The 27,595-nt window shown below is 41.0% G+C and overlaps 1 protein-coding gene across 6 annotated transcripts in view; it reads left to right on the top strand.

The window, feature by feature from the left end:
- The window catches only part of CLOCK (clock circadian regulator), a 105,326-nt gene that overhangs the window by 28,362 nt on the left and 49,369 nt on the right, over nucleotides 1-27,595 (top strand). For 4 of the 6 annotated variants that reach the window (XM_090035949.1, XM_090035952.1, XM_090035947.1 and 1 more), the window contains exons 2-3: nucleotides 9,812-9,870; nucleotides 26,397-26,509. The gene's annotated coding sequence lies outside the window, so the exon portion shown is untranslated. The remainder of the gene's footprint in view (nucleotides 1-9,811; nucleotides 9,871-26,396; nucleotides 26,510-27,595) is intronic. The other 2 variants (XM_090035948.1, XM_090035951.1) reach the window with 1 other exon arrangement.

Below are 27,595 nucleotides of genomic sequence, written 5' to 3'. Positions count from 1 at the left end.
CAGTAGCCAGATAGTCTTGTACTACTTTGTAAAAGGTATATATTACAAACTATTCTGATACATTTGTCTCCTATATGAATTGATCCTAAAATTCAGTTACCATTGGAAGTTTAAATATTTATCCTTAAAGAGGAAATGGTTGGTTTTGCTACATATATCCACTGTAGACTTAAGATACTGTTTATATTAGTTCACTTAGCACTGGTGCTTCCTAAAAGCAGTGCTTTTAATAGTCTAATTGGTTAGCTAAAGTTTGTGTTGGAGGTATCAACATTAATATTTAGCAGTTCTGGCAAATGTAAAGTCTCAGAAGTTTGACTTTTATTGCAATTTACAAACATTAATTATGGCACTAAATCTTAGTGTCAGGCTGCCAAAAAAAACCCTGCTATAAGTGAAATTGTGTGCGTGTGTGGGGAGGTGGGTCCCTTCTGTTCCACTCCAGTGACTCTACACTAAGAGGGTATAAAGTAACAGAATCGGGCTCTATCTACTTTGTGACTACTGTAAGAAGCTGTAAGTTTGAATGTGTAGATCTTCAGGGTAAGGATTATCTTTTCTGTGTTTGTATAGTCTGGTGCAATGAGGCACCTGTTATTGATTGGGGTCTGTAGGTGCTGCCATAGCACAAATCATTAATTATTAAACCATGAGCCAGGATTCCAGGGTTCTAGTCCAGTCTGTGCAGGTGGCTTCCTGTACAACTCCAAGCAGATCAATTAACATCTGTGTCTCAATTTTTCTCTGTAAAATGTTTTATAAGAAGTTATCTAAAGTGTTGGTGAGGTTTGTTTGTAAAGTGTTTAGAGATCTTTGGACAAACATAACTATATAAATCTTAAGTGTTTTCTGGGACAGTGTTTTGCTTCTGGTTAATCAGTGAATTGTAGTAGTGATAGACCGTAACAAAATAAACTAAATGTCCGGTGCCTTCCACTGTTTGGAGTGAGTTGTATAGTCTTAAAATGATACAGCATCAAGAGCTTTTTTTGAAATGTATGTAAATATAAAATAACAGCAACAGTCAATACATAGCATTCTCAGTATTTTTAAAGGCTATAACAGATTATGCTTTTTTAACTCTTAGCAGAATTTCACAACTCTGGAAGCAAAATTATCTAAAACTTCATTCTTGAATAGTAAAACCAGGAAATTGGTTAACTCTGACATTTTAGATCATAAAAAGCAAATACCTTTAAAGATATCAAAGTATCCCAAATCAATGAAATGTTATGTAAGTTAGCGTTTCTGGAGAGAGTTAATGTTGTTAAATCAATACCTATTAAAAACAATTGGACTTTTATCACTTCCTTTAGACATACCATTATTAGAGAATTTTAGAGATCACTTCCTATTTTTCCCTTGTTCAGCTTTGTCCCTGGTCTAGATTCAAATCATGTAAACTTCCCTCTCCTCTCTTGCAACCATTTGTGGTGGCTCCATTTTCAGGCATTTGTACAGCAGTATAATCTACTTAATACGTTTTGCTCCAACTATGCTAAGTTCTTCTTACTTTTTCTTGTAAGTAAACCTTCAGGTCTGGTTGGCATTTGTTGTTGAGCTTTGAAATCCTTCCGATGTGCTGCTTTATGCTGTTGTGATCAGAACATGTTGTGGTGAAGTTAGGTATGTTTTCACCACTTGCATGCGTGTTGTTGTGTACAGTTCAGAACTGCAAATGGGTGAGGGGATTTTCTTATTAGTAAGCTGAAAGCTTATACCAAGAGTAAGCTTTGGTCCTACTGGGTTTGTTTTTTTATTTTTGCGTGTGTGCTTTCCTTATATTGAATACTTCTTTCTGATTATTAGTGTATATTTTCCAGATTACAGCTCAGTTTTCTTGCCCACTTCTTTAGGCTCTTTTGTTTTATTTTGTTGAACACTTGCGTTATTTGATACTTCCCCCCCTTCCCAAAATAAAGATTTGCTTATGATGTTAATCCTGAATTTAAAGCCATTGGTCCTCATTATGCTCCATTTTTGTAGATAAACCTATGCGTTTCTGCCAGGATTTTACTGGTGCTGCTGTTCATGCTGTGAGCACTTGCGCATTTCCTTGCTGTGGAAGTACAAGGAACAGGAGCACAATCTACCTCTAGGGGGTATGAAAACTGTAGGGACTACAACCCACTATTTCAAAATATGTGTAATGGGATGCAAGAAATTTGAGAACAATCTCTGAATTACTAACTGGGATTTAAGGAATAAAAAGTATAGAGTGTTTCAAAACAATCCATTCTACTTTTTATGATTGGCTGTATGTATTCACCGCAGATTTGCTGACCAAAACCAGGAAGAAATACTGGAAGAAAAAGTTGCTCTGTTTTGTAGTTTATATACCAAAAGGCATACTATGGAATGTGGCCAGAGACTTCGCTAGTCTTGAATTCTTTTGGTTGGTGAAGAGTCTTATAGGTCTGGGGGGAAGGACTGCAGAGCTTTTTGGGTTTTTTGTGCGTAGCTTAGGGCTCCTGCAAACTTTTCCTCAAAATGTTGAGATCCTAGCCAGTTACCTCATGATGGTGGGGGTTTTTTGCATATGTTAAAGAGCTAGTGGAAATGTGTTCAAGATAACTGTTTGAGATTGCAAAACTGAATAAATTCCTTGAGAATTCATTATCGCATATGTGTACCGTTCCTACAAATGGTGTAGCTAGTTATTTCACAGTGGCTTAACATTCAGAAGAAAACATGTATTTTTATTCAGTGCAAGCAAAAATACAGCTATCTGAATTGTTTTCCAATATTAAGACATAACTGCTGCCAAGCTTTGCGGCTGTTTTTCCATTGAAATCGAAGAGCAGAGGAAAGCTTCTGAAATAAGAATGCATATAATATAATTAGTCCTTTCATTTTACAGTGCATGTCAGCTTTGGTTTGGACACTGCGTCAAAGGGCTGTTTTTCTTTGCATTTGCTGCAACTCAGATGTGTAGCAGAGCCTGAACTTTCATTTTGTAAAAACCTTTCAAAAATTACTTTAATGCTGTAAATCTAATCTCAGTTACTTTAAGTGAGTCTTTGTGGACATTTTAGTTATTTTAAGTACTACATAAATATGAAGTATTGCTCATTTAACTTTCAACATTGAGAAGTAGTCCCAACAGGATGGAAAAGATGAAAGTAAAAAACTGAGGAAAAGAGGTGTCAGGGTCAGGTGAGAGAAACAGGAGCCCTAGTAATCATCATCTTCCTAATATTTATGCTTACAATATTGTTCCTCTCAGCCACGCTCACAGGGAAGCCATGTCTCTTTTGGCATGGCCACTAGACGTTATTGTAATAATAATCCCTACTAACCAAATGTTGTATGTCAGGAGATGGGTACCCCGTCTTTACGTTCCCTGAGCTTTTTATATTGTCTCTTCCATAGGTGGTGTCCAACACTTCTTTATGCTTTAATAATATTCTCTCTATGGGTTTTACCACCAATCCAATCACTTGCAGCCCCAAATAGCGTGCTTTACTGGCTTGTGGTATGGGTTTCTCATTTTGTTGGGTTCAGGTATGGGGAGACGCCAGGCTGCCTTGTTCCACTGGTTTCTGCTCAGGGCCTTGAACAGGTCTGAGGTGAAATCCAAAAAGGCTTCACTCCACTTTTAGTGCAACCCAAGTCCTTGGACTACTTAGCCCTTAAGCCCTTCTGGTGTCATATCTATCTGCTTAATAGGATTCTCTTTCACTTGTGTACACAGGCTCAAGCAACTCTGCAATCTTCAGTCCTTCATTTTTGCTATCTGGAAAATCCTTTTCACTCCCATTGGGAACTGTTCAGCACCACTTCCCTGGCTGATTTTGCCTCTAACTCCTAGTCTGAAGTTTGGCAGAGCTTAAAGTTCACAAGCTTTAACAGCCCGACTACTTGGGTGCTTCTCTCTGCACCTGTATGAGCTTCACTCCAACATACTACAATACATACATTTTGGGGAATAAGTTTTCATAAATCAATGTGGAATCTATCAGTGTTCTCTGACGTAGTCCAATATTTGACACATCTGCTTTAATTAGTTTGCTCTGGAAAGAGAAGATTAGAAGGGTATTTACTTGTCAGTGGTAGGGTATTATGCTGCAAATCCAGAACCTCTTTGCATATTTCATTATTACTATGTCCACTATTGGTTCTCTGAAGACTTTGGTTGCCTTTAGACAGCATTTCTTATTAGAGCATACCATGTTTTCTAGCATACAAAATGCACCCTCTCCCTCCAAAACAGCCTCCCAAAATTGGGGTTTGGGGGGAATGTTTGTGTGTATATTAATCAAGGAATCCAATTTTCTGCCTGGGATAGAAGCCCCCTATTTTGATTCCTGCTCCTCTGTGCAGTATCTATGGTATTAGGGCATTTATACACATACTTTTCTGTCCCGCAGCGTGCTGGAGATCTCCTGCTTCACAGCAGACTCAATTGAGTCTGCTTCGCACGCAGACTGAGGTGAACTGTGGTATGCTGCAAACAGTTGTATAAAGAGCGAAATGCACGTTAGTATGCAGGAAATGGTGGTGGTGCACCTCTGTGTTTTAGTTCAGAAGCATACCATATTCTCAGTGCTGATGAGCTCATGTGCATTTCGCCACTTATACAACTGTAAGTGTCACAGCACTGGACGCTTTTCAAAGCTGAGGGAGGATCTGCAAAGCTCCCAGCTGAGGGAGTCAGTTGACATAACGGATCGTTAATGGATGCATGTGTGTTAAAGATCGTCTGTCCTTTTTAATGGTCTTGATGTTCCACTAATCAAACTAACCTTTTGTAGGGCAATTTTGCTGTCTGCTAGCTTTTCCTGGTCTCTCTTCTCCTACTTCACTTCTATGCAGGAAAAGAAGAGCAAGATAGCTGAAGATTGGGGTCTATCCCTGCTCTACGTAGCCATAACTCTGAAAAAAAAATCTGTTTTCTTCATTTTGCCTTTCAAAAGCAAAAACAAAAGTATCTTCTGCAAGGAAATATGGTATAGTTTTTATCTTTTTTTTAAATAGGAGGAATATTCACTTGAAACCTGTTTTAATAAAAATCTGAACTGGAATAAGGATATTGAAAATGTGAGTACTAAAACCAGACAAGCCTCATGTGGAGTTTTCTACTTTTTTAGTAAAATGGGAAGAAGGGCAGCACTGGCAGCCCTAAGGATCTGTATATTTAGGGTTGAATGCATTTTACTGTATGGAGCTGAACTATGGAGTGCTGATCCCATGCTTTCCTCAAAAATAGAAAAAAAATGAATTACTGTACTTTTAAAGGCAGCTTTTCTCTCTGATCCTAATTTTATGATATGGGGCTCATGTCCTCTGAAACAGGACTGATTAACGTCAGCACCTTATCTTAATTAAACATTCTAAATTACTGGATGAAAATTAAGTCTTTAATGTCTACCAGATACCCTAAGAAGTGCGTTCAAGCCTCTCCTTTTCCAAATCAGCTTTTTTTTTGGGTGGTTAAATAACATCTCTAGTCTCCTCCAGCTAAATTGCCTGAGAAATATGCTGAGAATCACTGACCTCATGTTTCCCCTGTACTTATAACAAGACATACATTTAAGAATTAAGTATGCCAGCATGCATAGGCAGTGAGACTTTCTTTAACTTGCTTTTTTTGAGATAAAGCACTCCTTTGGCTTAGAAACCTACCTATCTATAGCACAAACTATAAACAACAAAAGGCTGTTACTAGATTGCAGTTCACTCATGAGATGTGCAGTTGTCATGGGTAGGTGTTGGATCTCATATTTGTATAGAATATGTGCTTGTGGAAGGAGTAAGATGACTTAAATCAGTATTTGTGGTCTTTCATTTTTCTTTTTTTGAAAGAAATGAGAGGAAAATTGATTGTGAAAAATGTTAAATCCTGAGCTACTGAAGAAAAAACAATTTGGCTTCTCTCTAATAACGTAATCTGTCCTATATTACCTGGGTGTATATATGCATTACAAAGAATAAGGACCAAAATCAAATAGAGCCAGCCCCTCCCCCCCCCCCCCGTTTTACTGTGTTCCCACTGCTTCATCTGGACTGAGGGAGCCTGCCGAGCTTGATGAGAAGTGTACACAGCATTCAGTGCCCCCCTCCCCACCCCCCCAGCTGCAGAAACATCACTGTAAGCTCTCTGCTCTTCAGAGCTCAGCATTTGAATGTCTGTTGTGGCATCTCCAGGCAAGTTTTTTCTAGGAGAAAAACAAACCCAGGAGAATTCTACCAGATCACTTTAATGTGTGTGTGCAGCCAATGTTGTTGAAGACAGTAAAAATGTGAAACTTTTAAATTGGTAAGTTCTGAATAGCACTGAATATCTTAAAGTAATCCTGACATGATTTTTCTACGAGCACCACAAATATTGCTCTTTTGTTTGAATTTCTATTTCATTAGTGCCCTTCGTTAATTTGTCAACATATTAGACATAGTTTCATAGTTGAAACCCTTAAACTTTATGGCTAGCCACAGTAAGTTTTCTTTCCAAAGTAGGGCATAGACACATCAGCTAATTTACATAGTTGATTTAGGATTTTCTGTTAAGGCTTTTAGTGGTTGGAGTCCTAATTTCTTGATGCCAGCATTAAGTTGAGTAGCAACAGGACCCTGCCTTTTACCGATGGCATCACTGAAACCTCATTCACAGTCTTTTGAGATTAAGGTATACTCTACTGAGCAGAAATGCATGTTCCCTTAAAAAGAAAACCTTTTGCCTATTTTATATCTGACCCACTTAAACAAGAGCCAAAAATCTGAATATCGTCTGTGTGGGTTCCTCTTTGTGGGATGTGTATGCCTGGGAATTTTTAAATAACAGTGTCCATCAGTGCAGTTTGTGAGAACCAAGCATTTTTATGGATCTCCCTTAGTGCTCTGGATTATTTGAGTCAAGTGCTGATTACCAAGAGGCAAATGAGACAGCTAGTTAGTATAAGGAATAGTTTCAGATTAATATGCCACAATAAACAGTTTTATTTGAAGTAGTCAACTATAAGTTTGTTTTAAACATATACAGACCTGGATTGGTTGTTGAGGTGTCTTGGCATTAAGTAGTTCTGATTTTAACTTGTTTGAGAGCAGTTTAGAAGGGAGAGGCTTAAACATCATGTTACTACCAAATTGGGGGCTGTTGAGAACACAAAAATGATGGAGGCTAGAGATGAACATGAATCATAGACATTAATCAGACTGGAAAAAGAGAGGTAGTATTTGTTTGGAGATGCCATGATTGTAGAAATGGCATCAGTTGCTGTTTCTGAACGAGGCCCAAAAGGGGCTGTGAATGGTCAAGTAGGCAGAACCAACACAGCCCCCAAACAGACACTATAATAAAATCAGAGGCATCAGCTTATGTAATGAGGGTGATGATGCTCTTTTTATGATGAATGCAGATAACACGTACATGCTAGAAAAAATTGAGATTAATAAAACCAGCTCATTTAGGAGACCTGAATTTGAGAAATGAAATCCCTACTCCTTCCTTCCCTCCCTCCACCCTGCCTGCTTTACTGCCTTCCAGTTCCTGCTGGGGCACTGCGTGGCTTCCTTTCCCCCTTTCCCTGCTGGACTGCGTTCAGCCCTTCACTAAACTATAACTGGTAAGCTAATCAGTTATCACTGGGCGTATCAGTTAAACCCTTCCTATCCCTATTAGGGAGCCCTGTGGGGCTTCTGCAACACTGTTTGACTAGGGACAGATGGTCAAAAAGCCTGAGGCTAAATCGATTCAGTCTTTGCAGGTTAGTCTAAACTGCACAGATTAAATTGAAACAGAAGTGAACAAACATTTACTTTTGATTCAGAAAATGCAGCCACAGGCCTGCAGTGGCTCAGGCCAGAAGCCGAGGGGCGCTCATGGCTCTCTGACTGTGTGTTCACTTCTTCCCCTGAGGTCTCTAGGATTTGCAGTTCACAATCAGAGCAGCAGGACTCTGCAGGGTTGTTCATCACTTCCTCTTCCTGCTTCCAGGTGCCTCTGAGATTTGTAGTCCACGGTTACAGCCAACAGTAAGTTTGAGTGGGGGAAAGGGTGTTTAACTCCCCTCCCTGTACCCAGCTCCTAGCCAGGGTTTGCTGCGGGGGTGGGGGAGGCAGGGAGCAGTCTCCATTCCCCCCTGACTGGGCTGCATTGCCAGCTGGGCTTGCTCCCCCCTTGTCAGCCAGCCCTCACTGCTCCAGTTAGGGAACAGAGAGACAGGCCAACCCTGCTCTCTGGAGGAGACAGCACAGCCTAACCCAGGGCTGCAAAGCATACTGGGGGACTGTGATTTAACTTGAACCATTAAGGGGCCTGGGATAGACGTTTCATAAACCGGTTTGACTCAAATCAGTTAAATCTGATACTACATTCAACCAGGTTTGTCTTAAATCAGTTTCAGCCAGTTTGCAACTGGTTTATGTGCATTTAGCTTCTGGTCTGTTACAGGTTTAAACCAGTTTTGGATTACTGAAATTGTTTTATGTGTAACTTCTCTCCCTACCCTTTGAACAGTGTGTGAAACTAATTGGCTTATATATAAATGTGACTTGAAATTGTAGGTGACTTGAAGTGAGGGCAGGATCAGTTCACATATTTGTTACTCTTTGACTGGTGAGAGTTTTTGGCAAGTCTGGATTCACAGGACAATATATGAATGTTGTGGCAGCTATATCATTACATTGAAAAGGTTAACATTTGGTTTTAAATGGGAAGCTTAGAATCTGCAGGAAGTTATAGGATTCACACCTTTGGGGAAGTCCATGCTGAAGTCATTTCTAAGAAACAAGGACAATTAAATCACACTGAGCTGCACGCTACTAGACTACATTATTACTCATACCTTAGATAACTCCTTTAAAGTTACCTTGGGTATCTCTGAGCTACACTAGCATTGTTTTGTGATCTCTCTCCTGCTGTAGTAATCTTGTTTCTGAGGAACTTTTTGTCACAGTAAGATTATAATCTTTTATCATGTCCCTTGGAAGCAATGCCCATTGTACATGGCTGACTGGATCAGAATAACATGCAGTTCTTATTGGTCCTAATAATCTTGAAAAGGTGACAGCTACTTTTGATGCGCTCTTATGGCACATAATAGTCACTCCTCGGCTATGTATATCTAATTAGTTCATCCTTCTCCCAAATTTAGTCAAGGGATGCTTTGTCATGAAAGACAAGCTATACGCAAAGTTTGTTTGTTTTCATTTGTTTTATTTCATATTGAATTGTTTCTCCCCAGATGTTCACTACAACCAAAAATATGCGCTAACACCTTCGATTTTCATTTTTGATGATTTTGTAATGCCAAAATGGTGAATTGATTTTTTTTGTTTGTTTGTTTTAACTCTAACTTCCCCAGAACCATTCCCTTCTGGCCTTAGTTCAAACATAAAGTTTCAGTCTTGGAAGAATCATAAGAGAATTATTTTAGAAAACATTATTGCATACATTTTTAAGAAACCCATGACACATGATATCTGGACATACCATGTATGACAACATTAGATGGATTGTTGAGATTTCCCGGTAAAAGGGATGAGGTATAAAAACACAGTAACTTTTTGCTGCGTATAACTTGGAAAGAATGGATCAGTTTGCAGTTGCCCTTGTATTGTGGCCACTTTGGCCAAGTTTTTTCATTAATTATTTGGAAGCAAATTCTTAAGGTGTAAACTGTATTGGAGAAGTTTATGAAGGTTTTATGTACTTGGAAACTGAATAAAATATGAAACTACTATTTTGAATGCTGTAATAAATCTCTTTCTTCTTTGTTTGGTAAGGGCAAGGAGGAGTGTAATGTAGGTGCCAAGGATTCAAATTCTGAGGTACAGAGTTGTTGTTAATTATAATTTACTGTTCCCATAACAGGCATCTGTAGTGGGAGGAAAGTGGAAGAATCCAGTGGCAGCCACCAGAACTTCAGAAAAGTAAGGTTTTTCATTTTGTTAAATGTTGTTGGTTTTATAACAATAAGGATATTGTCAGAATGGATGTCTCAATATACAATTTATTTCAATGCATCTGTTAAGTTTCTATGACCTTTTATCAATGTAAGGTAGCAAAACAGATTCAGCGTCAACCCTGCTTCATTTAGAGTCAAAATTAAAGTGCTTTAGCCAATTTGTATTAAGCAGCATCAACTTTTCTCCCACCTTTCTCTCTTAAAGCAACTAAAGTCCATATTTTAAATCGGTGGTTGCCAACCTGAGGCATACGTGTGCCATAAGTGGCATGGAAAGCCTGTATGTGTGGCACATGGCAGACCAAAGAAGGGACAGGCAGCCTAGTGGCTGATGGGGTAGAAAGCAGAAACAGTGGTAGATTGGTCAGGGAGCATAGGGCTGGAAGCTAAAATCAAAGTAACACATGAGGTAGGAACACAGGGCAGGGAGCAGAAGACAGAGCAGCCATTTGGGCAGAGGGATGGGATCGGATTGGCGTTTGGAGAGGGTGTGAAACTAATTAGTTACACCTGCCAAAAAGATGTAACCCTAAGCCATAACTAGACCAATACAGTACTGTACACTGTAACTGCAGTTAAAGTATTTTCTTTTCCTTGAGTCTGGTTTTTAAATTTGAGTCCTACAGAATTTATTCTCTCCAGTTTTTTTTTCTTCTTTCTTGTACTTTCTCTTGTTTACCACTTTCTACTTTCCAAGATTGTGTGAGGTTTTGAAGTCTTGAACACTGCTGCCATGTGGCCACTTCCATGCTAGGTCAAATTAATTGCCTCTGGCTCTCTGCTAAGAAAAAATATTTGAGATATAGAATCATAGAAAGTTGGGGTTGGTAGGGACTTCAGGAGGTCATGTAGTTAAAACGCCCACTCAGAGCAGGATCAACTCCAGCTAGATCATCCGAGCCAAGGCTTTGTTTAGCTGTGTCTTAAAAACCTCCAAGGATGGAGATATAACAGATTGTTGCTCCTTATCCTGTCATCTGCCACCACTGAGAACAATCTTTGTATCCTTCCTTCAGGTAGTTGAAGGTTGCTATTATATCCCCCCCATCTTTTCTGTAGACTAAATAAGCCCAGTTCCCTCAGCCTCTCCTGGTAAGTCATGTGCCTCAGCCCCCTCACCATTTTTGTTGCCCTCCACTGGAGTCTCTCCAATATACATCCTTTCTGTAGTGGGGGGCCCAAAACTGAACACAGTACTCCAGACGTGGCCTCACCAGTGCTGAAGAGAGGGGAATAATCACTTCCCTTGACCTGCTGACAGCACTTCTACTGATGCATCCCAATATGCCATTAGCCTTCTTTGCAACAAGAGCACACTGCTGGCGTATGTTCACTGTAACCCCCAGATCCTTTTCTGCAGAGCCATTGCCCAGCCAGTCAGCCCCAGCCTGTACTGGTACATGGGATTGTTCTGTCCTAAGTGCAGGACTTTGCATTGTCCTTATTGAACCTCATGAGATTTCTTTTGGCCCAGTTCTCCAATTTGTCTAGGTTACTCTGAATCCTAGACCTACCCTCCAGTGTATCTACTCCTCCCCCCAGCTTAGCGTCATCTGCAAACTTGCTGAGGGTGCGCTCTATGCCATCTTCCAGGTCATTGATGAAGATATTGAACAAAACCAACGCCTGGGGCACTCCACTTGATACTGGTTGCCAACTAGACATCGAGCCATTGATTATTACCCTCTGAGCCTGATGCTTCAGCCAGTTTTCTGTCTACTTTACAGTCCATTCATCCAGCCTGCACTTCCTTAGCTTGCCTGCAAGAATGTTATGAGAGACCACGGGCGACTGGTGCCGCCTTAGTCAGGGGGGCCGTATGCTCCCCGCGGTGACCAGTTCTGCTGACCCTGGGGGGGTGGGATCTCTCTGCAGCCGATCTTGGCGACTAGTAGGCGGGATGTCGCCCTGGCAATCCTGCAAACGCCAATTGCTGCAGCCGCTTCTGGGAGCAAGTGCTGGCTGATCAGTGCAGCACTGCCTCTAGCAGTTCTTCCTCCACAGTCCTGGAGGTCTCCTCCAGTATCCGACTGATGAACTCCTCATGGTAGAGGATGCTTTGGAGCCTCACCACTTCCTCCTGTAGGTCTCTTGCCTGTTCCCTGAGAGAGACCTCCCGGAGGCACCGCTTACATTGCAAGCACTCCCCCACCTGACCATCACTAGAAGGAACCTGCAAGCTGCAGTCCCCACAGCGCCAAACCTGGACCCAGGTGGAAGCCTCAATGGTGAGCAGTCCTTCCTGGACAGAAACCTCACAGGTGCAAGCAGTGGCTCTGGCATTGTGACATCCTCCAGCCATTTCCCTGAGTCTCTTAATCTGTCTCTTCTCTTACTGACCTTCTTCCAAGCGTACCTTCCCTAGCAAACTCTCCTGGAAGCTGGCCTGTTTACTGTTCCTTGGCCCCAAATGGTACCCTTTTCCCTGCTTCCTCGCACCAAGGTGAAAAGCTATCCCCTCGAAGTGGTCGGGGGTGGGGGGAACTGCAAACTGTTTGCCTTGTTTGCTGGTTCCTTGGATGCTCAGGAGGTCTTCTTTTATGCTCTGCTGGGCCTGGACTAGCTCCACTCCTCATTAGGGCTTCTGTCAGGCACAGGCAGCAATCACTCAGCTAGCAACACACCCAGCTTCTCAGAGCATAGGGCCCAAACACACACAGCCTACCAAACAAATACTCAACAAGTCAAAGGCACAGGCAGCTCTGGATCACTTACTTTCCTTGGGCAGAGTCTGGTGCCTTGTACCTGGCTTTGCTTCCCCTTCTGCTTCTTGCTACCAGCAGACTTGCCTGAAAACTGCTTGCCCTGTTTGCTGCCCCCATTTGTGTTAACCAATAGCATTTGGTTAAAAGGCATAATAAATTATCCCTTGCAAGGAAAAGGTTAAATTGCTTCAAGATATCTGTTCTGTATACATACAGCAGGAGTAGGAAGAAAAGAACTATTTTGAATACTTGAGGGAAAAATTAAGAGGTAAAGCAATAGTCTTTGCTGATTTTGGGCTGTGATGTTATAGACTGGAATCTTAGTATTCTTCCCTGCTCAAACTCTTGGGCTATAAGTGATGGTCCAAAGAGCTGGGGAGGCAGGGCAAATAGTCTTCTGTATACCAGCACTTAAATAATCATTTAGGTATGCGTGATTCACCCACATGGGGAGAGTTAAGCATCCATTTTAAAAATATACAGGTTTGGAGAAAGCTTGTCAACCATCAACTATTGTAAAAGTATCCCACTAACAGACCGTTACTTATATCTGTTTGCATTTCCACATAAGCAGAATAATTCTTTCAGAGCTTTCTGCAACACTATTTGTAGCTACAATATGTAGCCATATTTGTATATTTGAGTATTAAAATATGTTATCTGTCTGAACTTTTGTTCTTGTAGAAACTGTGAGGCCACTGTTCACAAATCTTAATACTAGCTTTGGGGTTTAATTCATCCTTTTATTTGATTTACTTAGCCTCATACTAGTGCTCTTTAGGTATATAAATACCCTGCAAAAATGTCATCAACATCTTATTGTAATATTCACAATTTAGGTTGATGTATGTTGGTAAATAAATGCATTGCTTTTTTCTTAGCAACATGTCAATATATTCACATTACCCTTGTGCTTTGCTTCCTTCATTGGCTCACCATTGCATAGAGACTTCAGTTCCAGGTTTGCCTTGGTATTCTCTTACCCTTACTTACGTAAGAGAATGCCTTGCTCCAGATACTCCATCCCATGACAGATTCCCTTGGATGATGAAATAGTCAAACAGCAGGGAAAACTTTTGTGTGGGAGGTTTTTTGTGCTTTTTTAACAGGAGCCACACCTAAATTATGGAACTGGCTTGCCCAGAAAAAAGTTAACATGGAACTAACAGATTCTGGAACTAATAACTTCCAGAACTAAATGCAAACATCATTTAACCAATTTAGTTAAAAAGAGGATGCTGGATTTCCTGCACACCAGCTACTCTGTGGTAACAGTTTTATCTGTCTTCCCTATCCTGTGCCAAATGGAAGTTAAACCACAATAAGTCAGCCTTGTTTTATTTAGGTGCTCTCTACACATGCAGGTTAAAGCATGATGGGATCTAATGTGTGATCCCAAAATTGTGCATTCTGCCATGCTTGTGTGGCATGGCAAGAGGCATGACTGTGTGGATCACACATTAGATCCAATTGCACCTTATTGCTGGTATAGGGGGAGCCCAATCAAGATTGGGCTTCCCTTGCATTGGCAAGAAGCAGGCACCTACGGCTAAGAGTCCCCTTTGCTGACAGGGCTCTCAGCTGCAGGGGGCACATGCAGTCTTGGGATCCAGAGAACCCACAGCTGATGAGTAAGATGCAGCTGGAGCCAAGAGCACCATTTGGGCCCATGGGTTTTGCACACCCCTGAGCCTTGGTGATCATGGCAGCTGCAATCCCTAGATCAGGGGTTACACCCATGTGGTTGAGTGCCCTGTTAGCTGATGTAGCTCCCAGCCACAGGACAGACCCTGCTACACATGCAAATTAAAGTTCAACAGCACCTAGCTTACATGTTTTTGAGATCTAGTTTCATAGCTGCTTGAAACTTTTTATTGTGTGATAGCTACTTTGCATGTGTAGCTGGTCTCAAGGTAATTGTGCGATACCTGTAACATGTAGAGGGGGCCTTAGTGATAATCAGTATGTATTTTATAAGGCTATCAGAGAACTTAGCTTTGTTTGGTTTGGTTTGGTTTGTTTTAGTACTGTGTATGTTCATAGCAGAGTTTGAACCAATTTTAGTTATAGTTAAGATTTCCTAGCACAGTAAATGGGGAAGGTGTTAGGAACATGGGGTGTATCTACACGTGTTTTTATGCGCACCTAAACTTAATGCACCTTTGCTTAAGGCGTATTAAGGTGATTTAGGGGCCCATCTACACATGGACGTAGTATTGCACATTAAATTTAGGTGCAAATAACCAAGTCACATTAGCGCACGTGTAGGCGCACTAATATACATTAATGCAGTGTCTATCCATTGACGCACGCTGTGTTAATGTGCATTAGCATGTCTACACTTGTGCTATTGCAACTTAACTATTTGCTCCTAAATTTCATACCTGCTTTATGCAGGTATCAAATTTAGGCTCACATAGCCTTAAGTTGCATGCCATTTTTAAGGTGCATTAAGAGTGTGTATGTGTAGACATACACCCTTAATGTGCCTTAAAAATGGCAATTTTAGGCTAAGCCCACTTAAAGGCATGTGTAGACACGCCCGTGCAGTTGGTAATCATCTGTTAAAAAAGATGGCTTTTAGTGAATGTACCAACACAACAAAGGCAGAACAGAGATAGTCAGTCACAGCTGAATCAATGACTTAGCAGCTGTCACATCCTTTTAACTTAAATGTTTTATAGGTATCATTTCCTAAGTTTAAAAAAAATACAATAAACACAGAGATTCTGTCACGTGGAACAAAACTGACCTGCAGCTTGGTTCATCAGCAGTTTTTCAACCTTTAGTTCTATAGCAGAGGCTAGAGTAATTAGTAGCAATGATAGGCAGGTCTTCTCTGTTGAATTCAAATTAAATGTATGCTTTCTCACACTTCACAGGTACTTACTGTCAGCTAAGGAATGAAAAGAGTTGAATTTCTAGGTTCAGTTATACACTCTGGAGAAATAGATACCAGTGGCCTTTTCCGCTCCTGCTCTTGCCTCTTCCATTTGTGCTTCTCCCCCACCAAACCTAATGGCTTGAGACCCTTCCCCTACTTCCTCTGTTCCTATCTAGGCTGTTCCCTACCTTTTCCTGCCAGATCCCAACACACAGTCACCACATTCTGTTTCTTTTACTCCAGCCCCTCTTCTTTTCTTGTCCTCATTTGTTAAGAACACAGGAAAAAAAAATAAAGAACACGTAAGATAGTCTTCCTGCCCTGAATCCTGGTACCTTCCATCACAATAACATGGAGCAGAAATTGTTTAGAAAGGCCCTGCCCTGTTCACTCTCTAGAGTACCTGGATGCAGCAGGCTCAGTCACTGAGGGATGGTGCATGTACTGGCTGGTTTGAAGGCTGGAGTTGGGATGAAGCATACTTAATACAGGTAGCACCTTCAGAGAATTGATTCAGAATCAGGTTGGCTTATTCTGAGTAATTTCATTGCTGTGTGATTTGTGTTTCTTTTTCGAATGCTCATAATGTAGCCACATTTGGTCATGTTTTCACAGGTACAGTAAAAGATACATAGCTGATACTAGGGTGACCAGCCTTTACAGTCATGTTCCATAGCAGGGAGGTGCAAGATGTTATCTTAACTTTTTTTGAACAACCATGCTTTTTACAATCCATTTTCTTGTAATTACTTTTTCAGACAATGTTAACCTTTTTTTTCTGAAATGTTTTTAAAAAATCATTAGAATTAACACCAAGCATAGAAAATTTTGGCACAAATGCTTAGTAGAGCAAAAACATAAGCCCCAGTTTTTCAGTTGTTTATAAATGGGAAATGATGGGCAACTTTAACTGTTAGCTACATTGCCTATACATAGTAATGTTATCACCTGTTTACAGTGTCTTATTTAACTTTCACTGGTAATTTAATTGAGAGAGAGCCTGAGGCTGGGTTTTCAGCATCCCAAGTTTCCTATTCACCAGGTTTTTAGGTGTTCTGAAGTGTGTCTCTCACCTTTTGAAGCTATTCCACTTTTTTATAAATGAAATATTAATTGAGCTACCAAAAGGATTTTGGTTGTCCTGTTTGGAATATTGGTTTATATCAATTTACCCATCTTAACCCTTCACCTGAAGTTTACCAGTAAAATGTATCAGCTTTATGCTGATGATTCCTCTTTGGTTCCAGGCCTTATATATACTGAATTGAGAGAAGTGGAAATATACAGTAGTAGGTTGTGGGGATTGCTGTTAGAGCCAATTTCATTGAATATCTTCAGTAGAAATCTGAAAGACTGCATAAACAATACATTAAATACTTGACAGTTTAGCTAATTAGTGGGGCTGTGCAAAATGGCTGTTTTGATTTGGTTTCAGATTCAGCTGTTTCAGAGGACAGAGATTCATTTTGGTGTTTCAGTTCACTGTCCTGTTTCGTTTCAGCCGCATCGCCTCTGAATCTGTTTCGAATGGGCTGCAAGGGAAGCTTTGCAGTCTTCCTGGCGCCCTGTGTGGGCTGCGCCAAGCGGCTGCTGCTAGCTCCAGACTGCAGCAGCAGCCTGCTGAAATCCTGCAAGCAGATTGGGGGGCCCGCACCTCCTAGGAAGAGCTGGGGAATTGAACTGGGAGCTAGATGTCAGTATCAGAGCAGTCTTTCCCCTCCCTCTTCTTAGTTTTTGTTTCCCTGCAAGCCAGGCTCCAAAACTCCAAAATTCTCCAAAACCTTTCCAAAATGTTCCATTTTGATTCGGATTCAGTGTTTTGGGCACTTGAAATGGCCCAAAATGCCTCCGAAACGAAGCAGCTGCCAAAATTTAACACAGCCCTAATGATTAGCAGTTGTTTAACCCAGGTGAGGAAAGAGATAGCAAAGCCGGTCTATAATCATTTAAAAAGATGATATGATTAAAAACCTGGATTGAAATATAGCATATGTAGGTTTTACTTGGATGTGTTACAGATTGCTTCTCTAACCTTGGAGAAGTATTGAAGGGCAGGTGTCTGTGGGTGCAAGGCTAAAGCTGGATCAAAATCGTACTTTTCGCATCTGAACTAATTTTTTGTACCTGAAATAGTACAAAATAACCTACCTACCTCCTGACCCACCCACTGTACCAGGATATTGTTTGTGAGAGGCCATTAGATGTTGACAAGTGATGCAGAAAATTCTGCAGACAGGAAATAAGACATTTAAAATGTTTAAGTTGAGCACAAAGGATGTAAAATCATGAATTTAAAGAAGAATAATTTCAAAAGCATAGCCATTAATTGAGAAATAAAGTACTAAAAAGCTAGTAATGTCAAAAGGATCCTAGGAGTGAATGGATAACAAACTTATAATATGCTTACAATGCAAGATGGGAGAAATGCAACTATAGACCTAAAACCATGAAAGCATATCCCAGATGAAGTAGATAATTTCTGGGAACCTCTATTAGAGAACATGACAAATTGGGAAGGTAAAACAAAATGAATAATAGATTTCTAAGACTGACAAGTATTTGAAATGCTTAAATATTGAAGAGGAGGAGGAAGAAATCTGTAAGATGTTTATTTCCTCCCATTTTTCTTGTATTAAAGGAAAATTCAGGTTAAATTCTCCACAAGAAAATCTGGTCTGTGAGACTGGAGAGCAGCGGTTGGCAAACCCTGGCATGTGTGCCAGAGTGTGGTATATGAAGGCATTTTGCTTGGCACGTGCGCCTCGGTGTGGATAGTTGGGAAGCTATGAGGGCCCGGTCCTTATTGTGGTAGTACAGCCCCTGTCTCTAGTACAGCCCCTGTCTCTTCCCTGTCATCTGCAACAAACCAGGCCAGGGCTCCATGGACCCCAGTGCAGCTGCTTCCAGCCTCCCCACCACCTGCTGCAAGCAGCCCAGGCTCTGTAGCCAGTGGCAGGGGCCTGCCCAGAGGTCTGGGCCAGCTGTGGCAGGCAGCCAGGAAGTTACAAGCAGCTTCACCAGGGTCTGCGAAGTCCCGGCTAAGCTTGTTGCTGGTGGCAGGTGCACATTCACCTCAGGGCAGATGATGAGGAAGGGGCCAGGGCTGTGCTGCCACAACAAGGATCAGGCCCCTCGTGCCTCTCCCACCCTCCACCCCTGACATGCCAATATCTTGTAAGTCTATGTTGTGGGTGTTTTTGGCACCCTGTCCAAAAACATTGTCAGCCCCTGTAGAGTGTCTTCCCTGTAGTGGAATTGGCTGGAGCTGGGAAGATCTTTCATCCTGAATGTCCTGGCTTCTGTGGGAATGTTCTTTATACTTTCTTTCACATGACTGTCTCAACAGGTTTATCAGGATTTGAGAATTTGTAAAGATTTTTCCTGTTGTCAGTACTTTTAATGATCTGTGCCTTCTGTTTTTTATTTTTAGCCTTTCTTCTTGAGTAGGTGTTAAAATAACTTTGGTGACAAAGCCTTTTAATAAGATTTTTCTTTTCATTTTATTCCCCACATGGATTTTTTTTCTTATGAAAGTATGCAGTAAGATATAAAAGCAGGAGTCTTGTCAGTCACAAATATAGAAAGAATTACATAACCAACATTATATACAAACAAATTGGTACAATTTAGGCCAGTGAAATATTAGAGAAAGGTATTGGAAACAGAACTAATTTAGTATTTGGTACAAGCGTTTAGGTATAATGATAGGAATCATACATCTGTCACTTTCACTCTTCTCCCTTACACATGGTGGCTTCCAGGCTTTTGTTGACTGCTGCCACTGGAAGGATTTTTCTTGTGACTACATGCTACAACCAAAAGGTACATAAAGTGCAACAGAGCTAATATAATTTTAAGTTTGTGTTTTGTGGGTTTCATTGGTCTTCTGCACAGTTTCATGCCTTAATTAAAATATTCTATTCTGTCCTCTTTTTTCCCCTATTGAATTTCTTTTTCTAATTTAAAAACTCATGTAGTTTATTAGCCTCAGAAATTCTATATGACTTTCTTTGTCACTTGCAAATTTTTTCTGATTAGGCTGTTTTCAGACTTTAGCTTCGCTTAGGATCTCTTGCAGCTGTTGATGTTTTCCTTACAGCTTGATCCCCTTAAATGTACTTAAAATCCATCTTCTCACCTGCTCACTGCCAGCAATACTTTCATCATCAGTAATCCCTCACATCTTTCATCCTTTGGGATGAAAGATCTTCCCTGCTTCAGCCAATTTCACTACAGGGAAGACACTCTTCAGCAGGGGTTTGTTCTTGTAGAAACTTCATCAGTTATTCTCCTTTGTCATGTCCACACTTATGGTTGTGTCTGAGTTTGTTATCACTTTTGAAAGCACCTTAATTCTTGTAGCTCCAATTCAAATAGTTTGTTCATTTATTTATTTTGCCTGGCACACTGAAAAGTTACAGGATCCCCAACATATCACTTGATGTCCATTTATTTATTTGTTTGTTTGTTTGTTTGTTTTAAAGAAAGAGGCTGGAATGTCAACTTTTAAGTTGAGAGGTCTTAATAGGTTTTGAAGGAGAGGAGAAAAAGGTCAATGATAGCAGCAGGAAGGACCCTTATTTACCTCCTACATCACTGTGCTTCTGGAGTTGCCAGTAAAGAGACAGTATGTCCTACCTATCTGCAGGCATTTGCCCAAGGTTTCAGCTTCCATGGTATTTTTGGCTCAATTCAGCCATGAAAGAGAATGTGGCCAAGCTACCTCTGACTAATATTTTTTGCAGAGGGAAGCCAAAAAAGAAAAATAGTTTAAGACATACCCAAGAAAAAGCAGGAAGGAAGAAGAAACAAAAGAGGAAGAGCTTGGCAGAAGAGATGGCAGCAATTCTTATGAGCCATGGCAAGATATGCGATTGCCCCCTCCATCCATCTGCTGCAGTGAGATACTCAATGAAAAGGTGGAATATTAGTATAAATTACAAATAATAGCCTTTTTCTCATAACTAGCAATTATAAATATATCTCTATCATAAAGATGGTTAATGCTGTTGTAGTCAGATGAAGAGTCTAGCTCTATTTCTGACTGTCACTGACTCACCGTCTGACTTCAGACAAGTGTCTTTGCATACTAATACATTTGATGTTTGCAATCCTAAGAAAGTCACTGAATAAATGCACTGAATAAATGCACAATACTATAATATACAACAAAATTGATTCTGTAAAGTCATAAGAGGATCTGTTAAATCATTAGCCTGTTTATTAAATTAAAGATGTATAATGGAGACCAGGAAGAAGCCAGGATACTAGGAATTGCTTCTGTTTTAAGACAAGAAACCTTTAAAAAAAATCAGAAAACTAGCTGGCATTCAGAATATATTAGAAACCTAAATTCTACTTTTTGTGTTCTTTCTTGGATGAGAATCTTAGACCCAGTGCTATTACAGCGAGTCACAATGGATGATTATAATTGTCCCTTCTGGCCCTAATCTTTGACAATAATGTTTTTAAATGAAGCAACTTAAAATAGATTTACAGGAGATCCCTGCAAATGGTGAAATCCACAAATACTGACGGGCCTCCCCATCATACCCCACAACTTCTCCCTGCTTCCCCTCCCCCCCAGTTGTTCACAGGGCTCCCTTACAACACCTGGGGACTGACCCCTTCCCTCTGAGCACCACTACCGCTGCTGCTAGGGGCAGAGATGTCGCTGCCACCTCCTTCCACTTTTCCAGTGCTCGCTGTCTGCCTGCCTCCTGGCTCTGCCCTCCCCCACGAATATTTGAATCTGCAAATCTAGAATTTGCAAAAAGCGAGGGTTTCCTGTTCTAAATACTTGAACAAGACCATCAATTTTAAATGTATTTTGTTATTTAATGATACAGTAAAATACCAAAGACACACTTTTCAACCCTCTTGTGAAGGAACTTTTGCTGCGAGTGATGTTATTGCTTAATCTCCAGACTGGGTCAGTTTGAATTTGATTATGAACCTTAGTAATGTCAATTTTAATGTTAATTATGGTGGTAAAACCAGACCACCATTTCCTTTGGCCTACATAACTGAACCCCATTGTCAGGTAGTAACTTTCATGTTTACCCTAAACCAGCTTTGACCGTTGATTTCTCTGAGAGACAGTTCCTTGTTTTATTCACCCAGTCATTCACTGCCTTTCTGTCCACTGCAGGTCATAGAAGTGTGTTGCAGCATTGTCAACTCTCTCAATTTTGCTGAAAGTCTGGAAATACTGCATGTTTTTCTTAGTCTAAGCTGCAGGAATCAGGAGATTGCATGAGAATCTCAGTTTTCATCAAAAAATATCATCGCTTGTGATTGCAAAAAAAACTTGAAAATCTGCCCTAATTGCACACTAAAAGCTCAGAAACTTAAGACAAATAACATCAAACTAATATAAAAAAAATCTCGAGTTTAAGCTGGTCTCATAATTTGAGACGCCACTCGCGTCTGGCAATACTGAGGTTGTGTAGGTGTCCAGCCCCTTTTGCTAGCTTTCATATGCATACCATTTCTACTGACTAGAGCTCTATGTGGTTTTGGTTTTCAAAGCTTTTCCACTGTGATTAGCTTTTCTTTGAGCTTTGTGTGTTCGGTTACCAGTTTGGTCTTTAATTCCCTCCCTTGAAATACTCTCTTCAAGTGTTCCTTTAACTACCTTTTTACATTACTTTTGTTAGACATTATGCTCTATGGCTGTGTGCTGTTTAACTTGAGTGTATTCCTGGCAGTGAAGGAGAATTCTATAAGCTGCAAATACAGGATGTAAAATGTTCCTCCTTTGAGCTGTCAGAACTTGTGTGAGGGCTGGCAGAGCTCTCATCCTCCAAACAATTTAAAAACATAGGTTTCATTTTACAGCCTCTGTAATCTAGGTTTCCACAGGGCTCTTTGTGACTATTAATGTTTACATTTGTCAAACAGAACAAAATTGTCTGAATGTGAGATGAGGGTTTAACCATCTAACAAAAAAGTAGGTCAATGGGCTAGCAGGTTATTAGGCCAGAAAAGAATGAGTGGGTTCACTGAGTCATGCTGTAGTTGTTTTTCTTCTTTTGGCAGAGCTCTCTGCTCTGCTTTAATTTAGTATGTTAATTTTTTACCAATGGTGATTAACCATTTAAAAGCTTTCAGTAGCTATAGGGAGAGCTTTTTAATGAATCTGAAATGTACTTCTTGTACTTTTTACTTGTGTAAAAATAGAAGTGCTTAAACCGTTAGCAAAACACAGGGCCAGTAAGCAAAAGTGAAGCACAGAAATTTTGAGTAATTTTTCCTTTAGAGAAAAGCAATATTTTTCTTAGTATATATTCTAGTTAAAGCATTGTACAGTGCAGTAACAGAAAAGAGTAGTGCAGTGCAACATATAATAAATAATTTAAAGCATTCTGCCCTAAAGATAATAAAATGTGAAGATATCTCAGATTTCCCCTAGGGAGCACTTGCATCAGACCCCTGACCTTGTCTAGTCTGTGTATCCCATGAAGCCAGCCCCTGAAGAAAAGTGATATTAATATAAAAACCTGGGAGACTCAAACATTAAATCATTCACAGTGGTGCAGGGATGTACAAGGCACTGATCTTTTCTAGCAGACTCATTTCACTGTGGAGGCAGATAGAGGAGAGGGACAAAAGAAAAGAACTGTCACCTGACTTCACCAGGATCTACTCCTTCCTCACAGAACTGGCAGATTGGCTCCCAGAGAGTGGTAGTAGACAGGTCTGTATCCACTTGGAAGGATGTGGACAGTGGGGTCCCACAGGGTTTGATCCTTGGACCTGTACTCTTCAATATCTTCATCAGTGACTTGGATGTGGGTGTGAGGTGTACTCTGTCCAAGTTTATGGATGATACTAAATCATGGGGTGAAGTGCACACTCCAGAGGGTAGGGAAAAATTGCAGGCAGACCTGGACAGGTTAGAAACGTAAGGTCTGTTTTCCTGACCTCTGATCATACGAGAGTCCAGAGAAGAGCCACGTGCATGATCAGAGGTCAGAAAAACAGACCTTATGATGACAGGCTGAGAGCAATGGGGCTCAGGGGTGATCTGATGGCCACCTATAAGTTTATCAGGGGTGACCACCAGGATCTGGGGGAACGTTTGTTCACCAGAGCGCCCCAAGGGATGGCGAGGTTGAACGGTCGTAAACTACTACAAGTCCGTTTCAGGCTGGACATAAGGAAGAATTTCCTTACTGTCCGAGCCCCCAAGGTCTGGAACAGTCTGCTATCGGAGGTGGTTCAAGCACCTACATTGAACACCTTCAAGAGCAAATTGAATGCTTATCTTGCTGGGATCCTATGACCCCAGCTGACTTCCTGCCCTTTGGGCGGGAGGCTGGACTCAATGATCTGACGAGGTTCCTTCCAGCCCTAATGTCTATGAAATCTATGAAAAGTGGGCAGTACACAATAGGATGCAGTACAACAAGGACAAATGCAGAGTGCTGCACCTAGGGCACAAAAATATCCAGCACACCTATTGGCTGGGAAGCGACCCTCTCAGCAGCACAGAAGCAGAAAGGGATCTCAGAGTCATAGTGGACTCCAAGATGAACTTGATTCATCAGTGTGATGAAAACAACAGCAAAGCTAACTGCACTTTATCATGCATCAATAGAAGCATGACAAATAATACTTACCCTCTATGCAGCAATGGTCACACCTCAGTTGGAGTACTGTACCCAGTTTTAATCGCTGTACTTCAAGAAGGACGTTGATAAACTTGAGGGTCCAGAGGAGGGCCACTCATATGGTTAGGGGTTTACAGGACAAGCCCTGTGAGGAGAGACTGAGGGACCTGGACCTCTTCAGCCTCTGCAAGAGAAGGTTGAGAGGTGATATTGTAACTGCCTACAAACTCATTAGGGGAATACAGCAAAGGATCAGAGATGCTCTGTTCACTAGGGCGCCTCTTGGGGTAACAAGGAACAATGGTCACAAACTAATAGAGCAGTTTTAGGCTAGATATCAGGAAAAACTTCTTCATGATAAGGGTGGCCAAAATCTGGAATGGGCATCCAAGGGATGTGGTGCTCTCCCCTACCTTGGGGGTCTTTAAGAGACGACTGGATGGGCATGTGGCTGGGGTCATCTGACCCCAACACTCTTTCCTGCCTAGACAGAGGGTCAGACTCGATGATCTGTTGAGGTCCCTTCTGACCCTAGCGTCTATGAATCCATGAAACTATTTGCCACATCTGCAGTTTGAACAAGCTGCTATCGGATTGGCTTCCTCAGTCATCTGTAGACTCACTGATGACTTTCCTGTTTACTGGAAGACTGTCCTCCTTGTATTGAGGGACTGTTGCCACTGCTGATGAAGCCAGCCCCAGGCATGGCTTCTAGAGTGGGATGAGCCCCTGGCTCTTTTCAGCTAAGAGTTGTGGCTGTTCAGTTCTTGACCCTCCCTTGTCGCACAGCATCTGTCCTCAGTTCAGCTTCTCAGAGGGGGAAACTTAACCTCTTCAAATTGGACGAGAGGCACCCCAAAGTACCAAGCAGCAAAACAGTTTCTCTTCAACAAAGACATTAATTGGGTAACTCCAGTACAGCCAGCAAAGTTCTTGCTCTCTCCAAAGGATCGAGCAGTACCTCTGTCTCTGGTTCAGTCTGCATTGCCTCTGAGCACTCAAGTTAGCTCAGCTGTCACTTTCTTGCTCTTAAGCAGAAACTCCCTAGTTCAGACCCTTCCCCTGTTGTTCTTATTTCATCCATGTTCTCCAGTCTCTACATAGAGACACCACATCATTTCCAGATGGTTGTTGATTGCTACATCAGCAAAGGCTGTTCAGCTCTGTGTTGCTGCAGATGCATCATGTCTTGTATGGCAGGTATGCAGCTGTGGGTCCTATTAACCCTTTTCCCCCTATGTACAAACTAGCTGGAGAAACCAAGGCATGCAACAGTATTGCAACATAAACACATTTTAAACCCCAAATACTACAATAAAACTAGTCTATCACAAGGGAAAGGGGAGGAAATCTAGAGAAAAGCCAGCACAGAAGGCTTGTTCAAGACTAAATGAACTCTAGAGGGGAATACATTTGAACCAAAAGAGTGATTGCATAAAGAGAATGAATGGTGGTGGTTGAGAGGTTGGTGGGAAAGGAGTAGGAGAGAGCAAAGGTAGGAGATAAGTTTCGAACAGTAACTTAAAGTAATTTTGGCCTCTAAAAGAAACGCAGACCAATAGCTGTCTGAGGTGGTAGGAGAAATATAGCAGAGAGTCTTTGCATGTCTTTGAGTAGACAGCACGTTTTATACATCAGAGAGGAACTGAGGTAATCACCAGTGAGAGAAGGATATAGAGGTCAATGAGATCTTCAAGGAGTTTTAAGTAGTGGTGGCAACAGATGCTATTTTAACTGTAGCAGTAGGCAGATTTGGAGATTGAAGTCAGGGCTCTTCAACCTGAGGCCTGCAGGTACCCACCTTACTGCTGCTCCCCCATCATTCCTGCTGCTGCTAGTGTCTCTGGGCTCCCCTTCCCTCCTCCTGCTTCCACTTCCTGTCCCCAGCCGTAGGGTCAGGTGGGATGGTCCATCGGGTCATCTGCACACTCTGCAAGGGAAAAAGGGACTACATGGCAGGTGAGCCTATGTGGCGTGCAGCCACTGGTTGCTCAGTAATTGGGCAGCCTGAGAGTTCAGAGGTAAGGATGATGATAAAGTTACAGAGAGGGGAAAATCTGAAATCTTAGGCAAAAACAGGTGTCTCTTCTTTTTCACAGTATTCCAACTGTTGAAGAAAAGCAGTAGTTCGATATATTGTCTTAGCTAAATTGATTAAAATGTTACAATTTAACAGGTAAAATGTCACATAATTATAGGTGATTAGACTAGAAGAGTATTTTGCTAGTATTCAAAATAAGTGGCTGTAGTCATTCTAACTTGCTTTTTTTGAATTCTTTACATTTAGAGTTTTAATGTTCTTCTGTACAAGACGATAAATTTTAAACCCACGTTCTTTGGAAGAATCAGTGTTTTATCCATCACATCACGGTTCAGTTTAACATCCCAAAGGTGTCAGAGGTAAAAGTGCTCTTGTAATTGAGTTCTTGTGATTGTTAACTTTCATGAGAGCATTAGAGAACTTGATTTCAAAAGGGGATCAGTAAGGGGGGGTTTTTCAGCAGGGGTTACTCTAAAGCACTTCAAATTCAATTATAGCCTTTTCAGTGGTTTTAGCAAGGTTTTGCTCAGACCCATAGACTCAGAGTTGAAGGCTCAGCATTTGGCAGATTTGAATGTAAAGAGCCTCGAACCGGAAAACAGATTTACTTCTGATCCTTAATATGACACGTCTTTTCTGTAGTCTGGGAACTTACTGTTTAGGGTACCAAATTTAGGCTGAAAATGACATAAAATCTTCATGTGATCCAAAGTCAGGTGAAGTATGCATTTTGATAATATTGAAAGCATTTTGTTATTATGGAAATATTGACTTGACTTCTTATTCTGCATATTGAAAAGATCAGTCTTGTCACAGGTAAAAAATTTTTGTGCTTTGCTATTCATGCATTAGTTTCCTTTGTAAAGCACTGGAGTATTATGTGATTTGCTAGTTTACAAAGCTGATGTAATCTTTGATCTATATAATCTTGAATATCAAATTTGTTGAAAGCTAATTGTATGATTAATTACATAATTAATGCATAGTGTTCAGACTGAGGGAACTGCATCTACCTTTCTTTAGCTGTTGACTAGTTGGTGATTAATCTGTCTTTTTTGAACCCTACATTTTAATTTCATGCTGTTACTGGAAGTAGTTTGCTTTCAGCAGTAAACAGGTTTTTTTAATATTACACTTGCATTATACACATAGTGTACATTTTTGTTATGTGCATGAGGGCAGACAAGTGGATGTGGTATACCTTAACTTCAGCAAGGCTATCAACACAGTCTCCCATGACATTCTGATTAAAACTCTAAGAAAATATAGGCTAGACAAAAGTACCTAATTGATTGGATCATTGTACTCGGTGAGTAGTCCTCAATGGCTCAATGGCTACTTGGGAGGAGGTACCAAGTGGAGTCCCCCCAGGAGTCTGTCACGGGTCTGATATTTTTCAGCATCTTCATTGATTGTTTCGATTATGGGATCCAGTGCACGCTTAG

The sequence above is a fragment of the Crocodylus siamensis genome, chromosome 2, assembly GCF_052110815.1.
Source record: "Crocodylus siamensis isolate JL-2025a chromosome 2, ASM5211081v1, whole genome shotgun sequence".
NCBI classification, from domain to species: Eukaryota; Metazoa; Chordata; order Crocodylia; family Crocodylidae; genus Crocodylus; species Crocodylus siamensis.
This window is presented reverse-complemented; position numbering and strand designations above follow the sequence as displayed.